Here is a 14784-nt window from a genome sequence, read left to right on the forward strand (position 1 = left end):
AAGGTTTCATTTTTTTCTTAAAATTGATTGTTAACGATTGAAGATTAAAAACAGCTGTTTAAGTCAGCATACTAAAAATAAAGTAATAATTTCTGGAACCACTGAAATCCTATTTAAGATTATACAGCACTTTACTTTAAAAAAACTGTTATGCACCTGCTCTACAAAGGGTAAAATAGTGAGATTCCAGGAAGCCGTCCAATCTTTTACAGGTTTGGGAAGCAGAGACTGGTACAAGAGATAGCAAACTAAAATATGCATAGTGAAGCACTGAACTGAAGTTCAAAGAACACAGTTCTTGAACACAGTTGAAGAGTAGTGAGCTCTGAGAACAAGGTGAAAGGCCGGGAACCAGGTTTTACTTTGATTCCTGTTGTGTTATTAAGCAAATAATGAATATTATTTCTTTTGGTTTCTCTAATACTGTATCATTCAAACATCTTCCTCCACTGAGCATTGCCTTGTTAATACTTTACAAATATCGACATAATTTAAAAACGAAAACACACACACTGTTAAAATGAAAAAATAAAATATGTGACATAGAATTCTTGGTTTCGTGCCCCCTAAAAGGAGAAGTGGATTAATGTTTCTTAGATATCTTTCATTCCTGCTTTACCTAGCTTTTGAACACTTTGTTATTTAACCTTTACTGGTTTTCAACTATAGGTTAAAATAAAGGAATAAACAACTTTATTTCATATGGTTCTGGAACTGGCTTGGGATTAGGACACTCCTAAATTGGTCCTGTACCAATGGTACGAGGGATGAACCTGGAAGCAGTAGCTTTCCATCATCTTTTTGGGCTTGCCATTGGAAATGTAATGAAGAGTACAGTAGTGGTAGATTATTTATTTATTTATTTATTTTGCATATCTGCTAGATTGAAGAGAAAGCTGTAACTTGAGAAAAACAGGCTGAGATCAAAGGTCAAGAGAGAAATCTTGAGGGACTTAGCAATGGAGGTCTAGGAACTTTCAGGGATTACAGATTTTTGCCTTATTTAATGCCTGCCCCTATTTAATTTTTTTGCACCTTCCTACGTCATCAGGTTTTGTCCACCAAATTTTCCAAAAATCTTACCCTCCTTTCCGATATTTCTTTTCGTTCCATTTTTTTTTTAATTCCCATGTTCCCTGACTCCCGCTTAGTATTGCAAATAAAATGCTGTATTTGACAGTGTTATTTTTCCTCTTTTCAGAAACTGACTATGTTATCATTATCGTTGTTGTTGTTTTTAATGAATATTTTGTATAAAATTGTGCAGGTCAACTTGTAAGCCTGAATCAAGGAAAGGGGAAAAAGATGAATGAAATACCAAACTGCTTGGAAGGGGCTGGTGTGAAACAAAGGGCTCTTTCTGTTTGCTGGCTGTGCAGCATAGTCTCGTGTTGAACCACCTGAGTGCCGTTTCTCCTGGCATTAATGCTTCCAAAGAGACATGCTTCAGTGAAAGCGCTGAAACCTAAAATAATTGTATCTTGTTTTAAAACTATACCTAATGAATTATTAAGGGATAAAAACCTTTACCTATACAGATAACATCTAGCAAGGTATTTTTATATAATCCATGTGTTCTGCTGTGGATTTTTAAAAACTATCTAACAATTAAGAATTGCTGCAGATCAGTTCATTATGCAGATGGATTTACCAGTGCAAAAAAGGGCCCTGACTGTCTGCTAGTGATGTTGAGAGATTTCTGTACTTTATTTATTACTTTATTTATCAAAAGTATTAAAACTATTCAAAGTATTAATAGCTACTACAAATTAATTTATATATGAAATAAAATCAAAACACTATCAAAAAAATAGTCTCTGACCAGCCTTTGCTGTCCAAAGGGATATGCTACTAGAGGACAATTCTACCACAGGACTAGACAGCAGGGTGAATCCTTTCTCTCCCTGCATAACGTTTTCATATTTTGTATCATTAACATTATTCACTTTTTCCCGTGTGAAGAGAGATGTCCTGTCCATTCAGAAAGGTATGAATGAGAGAAAATAAAATAATTGGGTAGCAAATACCAGAGAATGGTATTTTAGAATAGTTTACAATTAGGCAATGAATGTTAATCTCTTGAAGTCTAAGAGTAGGAAAGCAGAAACAGCTGCCTTTCCTTCCAGAGATATTGCTCTTACAAGATCATGTCATTCTAAAAAGACTGTGTTCTCTAGTTTAATTTATTTTTCTCTTGAATTGAATAGTTAGATTGAATTTTATCCATTAGGCAAATTCCTGATTTGAAGCCGAGTTTTCTCACGTAGGCCGTGACTGTGGTGGAACCACCCTGAAGGGGATTTGGGATAGAAGATACCTAACAGTCTGTTGGCTCTAAGGTCCTCTGGAAAATCTGATATGGTTTCAGGAAACTAGGCTTTCTAAGTATGAAAATTCACTTTTTTTTTTTTTTAATTGAACACTGAGATCGGTTCTGAACTTTCAGTTACCAGTGCCTGTATGCTGAATACTTATAAGGAGAAATACGTGGGAAGAAACATAGTCATCAAGTAGAAGTTGCTATTAGTTCAGGGAGGAATGTTTTAGGTACTAACCATTCAGAACAACTTTGCATTGCTCACATGCCTTGTTTTATTCAGGCAGTTTGGGACAATAATTAGAATTTTAAAATTCAGTCCATTGAAGAAAAATGTGAAAAGAATTGTAGCTGAGGAAAAACAGTTTTTTCAAATGATGGAAAATAAAAGGTTTTTAAAGTCTAGTAACATCCGAGTTAAAACCCTGGTGAGGTTTCCCAAGGCTAGTGTAGGCAGTTTATTCTCTGTGGTTCTGCATATCCTACCACTTTTATCACATAGCTAAAGCACACAACTGCTGTGACCCCAATGGTGACCTTCTGCATGATATGACAGGCAGTCCTACAGTCTTGTGGTGGGTGCAAGTATGTCTTCATAATGTGACAAATTTACATGTAAATATAAATTGGAAAAGGGACTATGAACCTTGAGAAAGAGGACGGAAGGGAGTGGGTCATCACTGCACTTCACACTGGTGTCACCTCCTTGGCCATGCCTGGGGTCTTCCAGAAAAAAGGCAGTAGCTGTAGGCAAAAATAATTTTGTTAGCTGGATCTGTCTGGGAATCTAAAGGTACCCACTTTAGAAAGGGAAGAATACTTTCCTTATAATTGAACAGCAGCAGTACCACTCCTTCCTTTTCTTTGAGTGGCAAAAACTCTTTTCTAGTCTCAGTGCAGTTCACACACTGATAATGGCATTTTTAATCTTGTAAATCATATGAGATTTTTCTTAAAATTCACATAGACAGATGTTTTAATACCTAATATAAGGCTATTTCAACTCAAAATTTACAGTGTTTAATCAGGTCCATTAGGACCAGGTGTTCAAAGATGGGGCTCCTCCAGAATGACATGCATGTCTTTTATTTCAGCAAAATATACCCTTGGAAGAGATGTCCATATTTGAGGTCTATATGTTTTTCTATGATATTTGTGGTAACATCTTGAAGTTACAGAATAAGCACATATTTTCTGTTCTGCTTTCCCGTTTTAATCAAGGAAGAAGAAGGATTTTGTGATTAAAACACTGGACTGTAATTTTAGAGGTCTGGATTTAATTTCTGGCTGTGCTCCTGTCTCCATATGTGATTGCAGCAAGTTGTTTAACCTTTGTCTCTCCATTTCTTGTACATCAAATGGAGATGGGCAATCTTGGGAATTCTGTGCCTTCCACTATTATGTGATCAGATCACTTCAAAACATTTAGGGTGCATTCTCTCCCCCAAAAACAAGGAATGTTACTCCTATTTTGCAAATGAGGAACCGAGGCACAGTTTATTTCAGGCTGGTCTACATTAAACAGCATGTGTTTGCCTTGGCAGATTTCCTGGCTTCCTGACGATCCAATTTGGGGATCTGGCTGGAACATGCTGCAGTTCCTTTCTAGCCCCTGTGTGTCAGTTTCCTTTTTAATTTCAAGGTTGGAGGGGAGGCTGTATTTCACCCTGGTGTGGGGTTAGGACTCTTATCAGGGAATTTTGATCCACCATCTCAGATCTGCTTCTTGGCCCATCGGTTTAAATGTTCTTTGACAATTTGCTCAGGCTGAGACTGGAAATTTGTAGAGGAATGAAAGAACTGAAATCAAGGCTTCAGTGAACCAGCCATCACACTTCTTTTTCATGCTGTTTTTCTCTCTTGTCTATTTTAGAATGTAAGTTTTTTGGTATACTGATTGATTTTTAATTTAGCTACGTAGTATCCTAGTAAGGCTCAAAATGTCTCAGAAATAAATGCGTAACTGAAAATTTGGTCTGTCCAGAGCTGTAGCATACACTCAAAAGAAGTGTAGTCTGCTGTCTTATAATGGAGAGTGAGAAAATTTTGTTCTAATCTTACATGTGTGGTTTTGAAAAATACCTTTTTTTTTTTTTTTCCTCATTAAAAACCTAGAGTATGTGTAATTCAAGGCAAGATTAAAGAGCAGTGGAAGTGCTGGTTTGGGTTGCTTTGCGCCACACCAGATCCTGGCTTCTTCCCACACTATGTTATTTCTTCAGCTTTAATTTCCCAATTAAATATTTTTCTAATCTTTAGTAAATAAATAATGAAGGACCTATGCATTTTGTTATTTAGTGATAGAAGTATAAATTCAATATGGACTTACAAAATTGACTGATTTAAACACAATGTGTGTGTTTAACATGCTTAGCACTGTGGAGTAGAAGCAGGCATCTGTGGGCTAGGAAGCATACTTTCTACTCTCCAGAGTAATGGTTAGGTTTCTCACAGCCAGGAAGCTCTCTTATCAGTCAGGCTGTAAGGTGTGACTCTGAGAAGTGCATGTACATCCAAGAGCCAAAACCAGTGTCTCTATATCTGCAACTTGTTGTCTGAAGAAACTGTTTGCAAGCGGTAGCCTTTTCCTTTCCTTTTAAAGGAAGAAAAGAACAAGGGGAAGAAGCTGACAGGGAACACTGAAAAAAGGTTAATATTTTGTTTCAATTGTTATGCCCACCACTAACCTAAATTATTCAGAGCCCCCCCAGCACCAACCCCCCCCCCCAAACAAAGGGATGCCAAGGATATGCAAAGGTGATTAAAAATAGAGCTCTGTGTTAGTAGATAAATCAAATGCCCCTTACAGTGTAATACAGCTGCTTTGTACTGCATGAGCCTGGTTGCAAAGCCAAGAAAGCATTCTTATGGGACTACTTTGCTGTGGGACAAGGCTTTCAAATTATTTAGGAAGAGGCAATTAATTACACTTCTGTCTGCTTTTAGAGTTAGGCTAACATAGGGTTAAATCTGAGGAAGCACCTTGCCTCTTGTGGTTAGCGGTACAGTCAAGATACTTCAAAATGGGTGGACCATGTAATGTAATTAATGTAGTGCATACCACTTTGCTGTTATATATGGGGCTCCAGCACATAGTATACCAAAGCACAAGAACATTTTTTTTCCGAAGAGATGTGCTTTCCAAAATTTAGAAGTATAGCTTATAGGTACCCACCTACGTAATTAAATGAAGCTGATGTTTTGTGTAAGGAGAATTTACCCATAGACTGTGGGCTAGGACAAGCTCCTTTTTACTCTGCGGAGCAGTGGTCATGTTTCTCATAGCTAGGAGGCTATTTTATCAGTCGAGCTGTAAGGTGTGATTCTGAGATGTGCATGTACAGCCAAGAGCTGAATACAGCTTCAAGTTTGTAAAAATGTGACCCCAACATGCCCTCTTCCAGCAAATTCAAGATTAGCAACAGGTGCTTAGGTTTGGGCAGCTCAGAGAAACAATTTATATTAAACTACCAAAGAACTTGCAAGCAAAATAAGACATTTGTTGATCCTTTTAAAGATATACGTAAATTGATATTCAAAGTAGTAATGGCCCTTGGGCTTTTGGCAAGTAGCTACTGCAGCTGTTGGACATCCCTGATATAACCAGGGATCTTTAGTTTGTTTTGATTTTACTTCCTCTCTCTTTCCCTCCCCTTCTCTCCTTCGTTCAGAAGCTTAAATGGCTTTCAAAGTATTTATTGTATGTCCTACAAAAGGACAGTTATATGTCCCTGAGACTTCCTGTCAGCATTTGATGCCACACTGAGTATAATTAGAGTTCCTTAGGATGCTGAATAGCTTCTAAGTGCATGCATGGAAAGGGTGAATATTGCAGTTAGGCACAAAGGTAAAGGAACGCTATTCTAATGAAAAGTAGGTAATTCAACAAAATGAGGTAATGTTGTAACACCATACCATAAATCATCCTTTCAATTTTTATGGCTTTATAGTTATTTTTTCCTTACTTTTGTATTATTCCATTCTCTGGTTCAGTCTGAAAGGGCCAAACTATAGATGCAACTAATTCACCATACTTAAGAAAAGGTGAAACAGATGGTACAAAGTGATACAATTTAAACTTTTCCCTTCAAAACTAAATAACATTAGGTGTGATAGAAAGCCTTTCTTTTTTTTCCTTTTTCAAAGAAATAGAGGAAAAAAAAGTAGTAAGTAAACCTACTCTTTTAAATTTATACTTTTGTAGAAGAAAATATGAAGTATTTGTGGTAATATTACTCTAAAAATAAAATTGCAAGAAACACATCTTACCAACAGTCTCCTCAAAAAAATCATTCATAAGTATTACATTTCTCATTTTGTTAAACCAGATAATAGTACAAAAGAGGAAAAGGACTGCTTTATGTAGGAGACAAACAACGTATGGTGTATCACAATTTTTTGTACAGTAAATATAACATACATAAATGTACTTTATACAATTTTATATAAAAACAAACTTTGTTTTTAAACATATGTGCTCGCACACACAGGCACAAGTTTTTTTCCCCTAAAAGTTTTCTAAGAGTTCTATTTTCAAACCAGAAAGCACATTTTCACCCACCTCACCATGCTTTACTTCACGTTGGGAAATCAGTCTCTTTAGTTCAATGGAATAGGTGTGTCTCCACAGGCTGACCTGCATGCAGAAATCCTGGTATTTTCATCTGACAATTTTACAAAAAACTTTTTTTTTTTTGTTCTATCCACCTCATTCCAATAAAGTAGTTTCAGATTGCAAAGCAATGAGTGGACGGGCAAGGGAAATATGTGCAATGTTAATATGTTAATATTAATATATATAATATATTATATATAATATATATATTAAAATATGTTAATTTAAAAAAGTTTCCTCCAAAACAAGAAAAGTCTGCCTCAGTAGGGAATGGTATAAGAAAATAGTTTCAAATGGGAATAGATCTATGCTTTCAATAGGAAGAGTACAGACTGCCTTTCTACTTTCTTCTGCAATAGATTACAGTTTATTACATGCTACTTAAAAACATATTCTTAATAGTTTCAAGACTAGGCAGTGAGTGATAGCTTGTAAACTTTCTGTCACTCAAACTGACAGATACACCAGTATTCACAGGATCTTAGTTTTCAAGCGTTAGGAACTAAATGCTAACATGCTAATCTTAGGAGATGCATTTGATCTGCCAATTGCTTTTCTTCAAATTCGTTTTGATTAATGAAGAGTTTATTAAAGTTAAGCCCGATTAAATTAATTTATGGAGCTGTGGTGCTGCTACAATTGCTACAATTGCTACTCACAGCCTATCAAGTTAATAAGGTTTGTGTGGCATCCTGTGTGTGGCATCTGAAAACAAATTGTAACTGTGAATTTTGAATGTGAACTATTTTGCTTTGCCTGAAATAAAAGACAGCATCCATTATTAAATTTTTGGAAAATTTTGATTAAAATAAAAAAAAAGACATTCAGCCATTGGAAAGGAGAATAGAGGAGAGCAGTGTCTTTAGACACGAGTTGTGAAAAGCCTTCAGTAAAAGGTTTTAAGTTCAAAGGAATAAAAGTAAGGAGAAATTATCATTTGGGATTGCACGAGAGCTGGGTTCCCAGCAGTTTTGGGTACTTTGAGGTGCTGTGCGAAGGGTAGGCCGAATGCTGCTCGTTTCTACCCTCTTCTAGTGGTTGGGGTAGACGACCCTGTTTCTATTTTTCTTCTTGAGAACTCCAGAGGCTTTGATTGAAACTGGCATAGAATTTCCTGTGTAGAAAAAGATAATTTTCCTAATTTGGAAAAAGTCAACTATTCTATTATGTGGAATTATGATGACATACCAGAATTATTTCATGAGGTCTGGATTCCTTGGCCGTACCACCCAGATCTTGGTCGCTGGAGCCAGCCAATGGATAGAAAGCTGTAATAATAGGCTGCTGTCTTCAAACCAGATCAGCCCAGAAGAGGAGACACATGTTGACAGAAGGGAATGGTGAGGCACAAAAAATATTAGGTTTTACTCCACGATTGTGGAGGACTGTAGGCACTTCTAGTAGTAGCCCCTTTTCACACCCCCAATCTGCCTCTACCTCCCATTTCCATATCCCCTGTCTTCCTGGGCCCTCAGCAAACTTCTCATGTCTTTGCCTCATTTAACCTGAAGTGCTAGCCCTGACATGGGTGCCAAACAATTTTATTTTCTCATGCAGGTTGGCAAAACTTGCTGTAGATTGGGTATTTGGAGAATTTATCAGCTATACACTCATAGGCTGGGCTGAGCACATGAAGATGGAAATGATGCAAAAACTAGACAAATTTGGCTAGTGTTTCACTGGAACAGCAAAGACATGCCCCAGAAAGTCTCAGGTGTCTGCTTAATAGCATAGGAACAAAATGGCTGCTTTTTCCTTGTATTGGTTTTGGTTTGGTTTGTGGTTTTTAATTAATTAATTTATTTATTTTTTAAAGAGAAAAATGGCAATTTTCTCAGGGCTCATTTTCCGAAACACCTGAACCATGTCTGTTAAAGCTGGAAAAAAAAAAAAAAAAAGCTTTGGTCTTGGGAAAATTTCAGCTCCAATATGTTCTGTGAAGTAAAGAGCAGCTATGAAAATAGCCTCTAGCACTGGGATGTGTTCTCAAAGTGTAACGTTCTGTAATGTTGCCTACAATATATAGTTCCTATTGCATCCATAAAAAACAAAAACAGGCAAAATAAAAACACCACCACCACAAACAACAAAAAACAGAAAATCTAACAAGTATTTCATATTAGGAATTTCATATTAATGCTTAGATGCTTTAAAGAAATCACTTACCTCATGCTGGGGTTTTCTGATAAACAGAATAAATCATCTATTTTTCCTAAGACTGGAAAAATTATTGTGAAACTGCCATTTCAATATTGTACAGTTATAAATAGTTATGTTTCTGTAGTTTTAATAAAAATGAACTGTGAAGGACTTTGAAGATGAACACTTCCATGTTCATATAATTATGTAACCTTGAATTTATAGCTGATGCTATGATAATTTCTGGCTGTTTTACAAAGTTCTCTGCTATCAGACATATAATCTCTGTGTTAGATGAAATAGCAAAACTGCTTTTGTTATGTTAAAAAAAAAAAAAAGAAATAAGAATAAAATTACATCCATACGGTTCCTTTCATTTTTGGATTTGCTCTAATACAAGTCTTACGAGGAGCGGCTGAGGGAGCTGGGATTGTTCAGCCTGGAGAAGAGGAGGCTCAGGGGCGACCTCATCGCTCTCTACAGTTACCTGAAAGGAGGCTGTAGAGAGGTGGGGGTTGGTCTATTCTCCCACGTGCCTAGTGACAGGACGAGGGGGAATGGGCTAAAGTTGCGACAGGGGAGTTTTAGGTTGGATGTTAGGAAGTACTTCTTTACCGAAAGGGTTATTAAGCATTGGAACGGGCTGCCCAGGGAGGTGGTGGAGTCACCATCCCTGGAGGTCTTTAAAAGACGTTTAGATGTAGAGCTTAGGGATATGGTTTAGTGGAGTACTTAGTGTTAGGTCGGAGGTTGGACTCGATGATCTTGAGGTCTCTTCCAACCTAGAGAAATCTGTGAATCTGTGAATCTGTAATATTTTCATAAAGGATCACTTTTTTAGGGATACAGTCAGTTAAAACATTTTGAATTCTGAAATAATTTTTAATTAAAATATATTTAAAACCATTCTTTAAAAAAAAAGTTTGTGCTTTTTTAATTAAAAAACTAAGAAGCGCTTTACAGAAAACTGTTATATCCCAACATTAAAGAAAAAAAAAAAAGGAAAACATGAGGCATGTCGTGGTATTTCATTTGTTTTGTTTTGTTGTTTTTTTTGTTTTGTTTTAAAATTATTCCATTGTCTTCCCTGTAACCCCTTTCTCTTTGTGTTTGTATAACTACTGTTTTTGACTGTTCTTTCGTAGTCTAATTTACTCTCAAGACTTTCTACCACCTACCTGTCATTTTGGCATGCATATAAAATTATGTCAATGGATTTTAATGAAGTGAGCAATAATATAAAATTTCTATTTCTGTGCATAATCTGCTTTTGTAGGAGTAAATCACACCACATGAGTATATGCTTGAAAAATGTAAGTTGTTATTCTTTTTTTTTTAAAGGAATTTATTAGATCATGTCAATTCCTATGTGCTTTTGTGGGGGGGAGGCTGCACTAGGCATGCTTGGAGCCACATTACAAGAGGTAGCTGCCCTTCCTTCACCCTTCCATCCCCAGCCCAGCTTGTTTGGTGAAGCTCGATGTCCCTCCCTTCCATGGTATTACCATGATCAAAGATGCCCCTTGCCCATCTCCCCTTGATGGCATTTTCTTCCTGCTGGGCAGCCAACATGCCATCTTAGCTCTATTCTTTTAGGCATAGACAAGCTGCCCAGGTCCAGACCTCTGTCTCCCATGTTGGCCCCAAGGCAGTGGTGGCCCTGCTCTTCGGCTGCCTGCTACCAGTTTTACTGCTGCTTTTGTATGGTAGCAATTATAATTGTATTCTCAGCTGGTGGACTCTTCCGAGAACTTTTTGGAGCCAAGCTGCGTGTACTTGCTTAGGGTGGCATGGAATGGGAAGGAAAGATAAAAGAGGAATTCTGTTTTCTGGCAGTTGGAGAAATAAAGAGTTGCTTGTTAGAGGCACTTTAAAAAGCTCATTGGTCCTACAGCTTTTTCCTGGGAGTGTCAATGGGAGACAATTTATTACACAGTCACAACGCATCAGGAAAGATAACTTGCCTTAAAAGAAAAAAAAAAAGGAAGAAGAAGAAAAAAGGGGGTGGGGAAGGAGACTCGGTCTCAATGATTTCTTTGGTGAGAAAGAAGCTGGAATGCTGCAAGGCCAGGTCCATGTTCCCATATGTTGAAATTAGCTTTCTGAAGCTTTTTCTTTTTTAAATTCTTCAGTAACCCTAATGGTAACAGATGTTTCTGATAAAAAATATCTGATACTCGACAAAGCAGACTGGCAACCTTCCTTGGATTTCCAGCTGACTCATATGATTTCAAGATTTCATCCAAACATGTTAAGACCTATGAAAGCAATGGGAGAATTTACATAAATACCATGTCAGTAAATTGATAGAGATTGGAGGAACGTTTGTAGAGAGAATTAATATTAGTTCATCTTTTTGAACTTACATGTGGTAGTCAGAGGTTTATGACTAATGTGTCCAGGGACATTCTTCTGTTCCTTGCAGAAATTTCAGGAGCAGGTGTCCTTGCTTAACTTTGCTTCTTTCATCGTCATGAGGGACTATCTGCCTTGCAAACGTCAAAATTCTTTATCTTCTGTCTCCTGATGTACAGTTCCACTGTATTTGAATGACTAAGCAGATATTCCATAAGCTAGGGTTGTTATTACTTATTGAGTAACTCTATGCTGGATCATGGGTAGAACAGCACAATAACTTGTATTTATGTAGGGCCACTTCAACTATTTCACCAAGGCTACTGTACTAAGAGCCATCTTCCCGCCGTGTCTATACTTCTATATGTGACTGTGGTTGAGAACAGCAATATTTTTTGGTGTAATGAAACCTTTTCTAAATATGTAATGATAAATACTTGAATGTCTGAGATACCGTCAAGCCCCAGTAGTGCGTAGTGTTATCTCAAGAACACTCTGCCCCTGCTTCGTGTATTTGGTTCTTTCCTACATCTTTGCCAGTGGGGACTGTGTATTTCTTTTTACAGGAGTGATGGAAGATGATTCTGTGAAAGAAGGGAAGTAAATACCAATTTCCATGGATTTTAGCCACTTAAATGACTGAATACAGTAGCTCTTAGCAAGGACACAGCTCAGCCAAAAGTGCTGACTCCCACTTAAGGCAATGCTTATAGAGCAAAACAATTTGGTTTGTGATTCAATACAGGCATAGGCTTAAATGGTATTGATGCCCACCTGTTTTCTTGGGTTTAAATGTCTTTTAAGTAACTTCCATTAAAAACATCCTCTTTTCATGATAATATCCGAATATATGTTTAAAACATTATCTGGACTGTTTAAATATGTAAGTTTAAAACAAATTATGAAGCAGACTTTGACATCTAAGTTCTGCGTTTAAAAACGCTTTTTGTAATCAGGTGTGGAAATAATTGCAGTAGGCTAAAAATAAGGTTGTTTTTTACAATTTGCTGTTTGACAACTTATTTTTCTCTAGGTTATCGCAAACACTAAGACCACTTGCAGCTGTGTTTTCACTAATGACATTTCAATGAATTGCTTTATCAATTACTTGGCTTAAAATGGTGTCTTGAATATTATGATTAACAAATTCATCATTTAGTATAATCAGTGGAATAAATATCAATTGTTATTTTCCAATTGGACATTGAATCTAAAGTTTCAGTTCACAGCATACTTTTCAGGAACTAGCAGGTTTCAGATTCAAATCAAACTCAGCAAAATTGCTCTGCTCATTTAATGTGGCTTTAATTTACCTTTTTAGGCGTTCTGTCAAGTGTTACCTTTTTTTTTCTTTCTCATTAAAAACACAAAAATAAGTGCTATTTGGTAATGTTTATGCAAATTTTACTGTAGATGCAGGGGAAATCTTACTTTGGGGGACTGCTTTTAAACTCAAGGAGCATTTGGCAGCAAAATTCATGGGCCGTATCCCTGGTGAGTGTAAATTGTCATAGGTCCATTGACTTCAACTCAGCTATGACTATATATACAAATTCCTGCACCTGTTAGTTTTTGACTTCTTAACACTAAACTTCTCTTCTTTTCTGATTCCATTTTAAAATTTCCCTTAGTGAAAGGTGCACAGAAAAAGTTTTTATATCCATCTTGCATTTTAGTGAAGTCTCTTTGAGGTTTTAACTACTTTGATGGGTATTTTCTGCTATATCAAGAGAGCTGATCTTTAGATGCTGATGAAGATGTGGAAACAAATGATTTTATGTGCCATAAAGGCACAGATAAAACTGCAGATAAAACTTTGGTCAGAGAATGAAGTTGTTTATTCAGAGCACAGGGACAGGTAGAGCAGGAAGCACGTGCTGTTCTCCCATGGTGCTGGCCAAGGGCATCTCCAACTAGGCAGGGGCCTACTACAGCACTGAAGTTGTCCCAACCATTGTTTTGTTCCTTCCCTTTCCCCCTTTCCCCCTTTCCCTTCCTCCTTTTTTTTTTTTTCCACTGAGATTTTCCTGTACAGCTGCATTTTGAAAAGTTCACTGAAGCCACCAACTCATTTATTCTTGTTACCGTATGGGCAGAAATTATGGGTAATATTAGGAACAGTTGGCATTAACCCAACCCTTCTCAGTGGATAAACAGTTCATGCAATATGGCTTTTGAAAAATCCCATTCTTTTCCTCCATCAAATATTTATACCCCAGTCCTGTTGCCCTGCAAGTCAGTAGTAAAACTCCCATTGATCTCCTCCACACAATATGAAGTCTATGAGAAAGAGCTATTTTATACCCCGTTGAAACTATTACTTTAAAAGACAATACTCTTGATGGTGAAACAAGAAATTGAATTTAAAGTATTCTGGTTTATTTGATATTTTCTCTGAAAGTTAAATATAGAAACCTGACCTGAAAGTACCAGGTATTTTTCTACAGTAATAGTAGTATAGGTTTACCATATTTTTGACAAGAGGAAAATTGTATAGGACAAAGACATATGAAAACTTAATATGTTTCTCTTCTCTGTAGATCTTCTCTGTGACCTGTTTCAGGGGGAGTTATTGACTGTTAAGAGATGTGAACTCATTTTAGCCATTGAAAAGTGATTCGCTTATGACCTGACACTATGACATGATATTTGTCAAGAGTGGGGGGAACATATTACAAAGGTTGTAGTGCCAGATTATAACAGTTCCCAGTTTGAGGTGCAATGTAAACAAACCATGGCTATATACATATATAAAAGACAGAAATCCATGATGTTTTATTATAACAGCTTTATAATAGCTTTCCTACACCTTAGTGTGATTTGCCTTTCTTTCACTAAACATAACGCTTTTTTTCCTGTAATTCTTTGTATTTTGTGTCCCTCTAAATAACTTCTATTATTTGAATATATATAAACAAATTGTTATCAAATTATAATTGTAAATAACTTGTTAATTGTATTAAAAGTGTAGATTGATATATATGTATATTTAATGTAGTCAATGTGACTGTCTAAACTGAACCTTCAGGATTTTTATCTTGCTACTTGGTTCAAAACTATGAAATGGACTACAGAAGCTGGTAATGTAACAAAACAAACAAGCAAACAAAAAAACAGCAAGAACAACAACAACAAAAAACAACCCTATTTTCAACAGATAAATGTTCAGTTTTGCATGCAGAATAATGAAACTCCAGAAGATCTGTCATATTCTTTTCTATGGAATCTCAAAACTCCTTCGTAGGAAACTACTTGAGTATTACAATTCTTTCCTACATAGGTGAAAAGCCTACCGTTTTAATTGCTTTTCTTAACTACTATTTTATTTATTGCAAGTTGTTTAGTTCTCCTTTCTCCA

At 36.4% G+C, this 14784-nt stretch overlaps 1 protein-coding gene across 2 annotated transcripts in view; it reads left to right on the top strand.

The window, feature by feature from the left end:
- Positions 1–14784, top strand: part of ROR2 (receptor tyrosine kinase like orphan receptor 2) — a 152007-nt gene that overhangs the window by 119380 nt on the left and 17843 nt on the right. The gene's annotated exons all lie outside the window — the stretch shown is intronic.

This window comes from Anser cygnoides, chromosome Z (genome assembly GCF_040182565.1).
Source record: "Anser cygnoides isolate HZ-2024a breed goose chromosome Z, Taihu_goose_T2T_genome, whole genome shotgun sequence".
Classification (NCBI taxonomy): domain Eukaryota; kingdom Metazoa; phylum Chordata; class Aves; order Anseriformes; family Anatidae; genus Anser; species Anser cygnoides.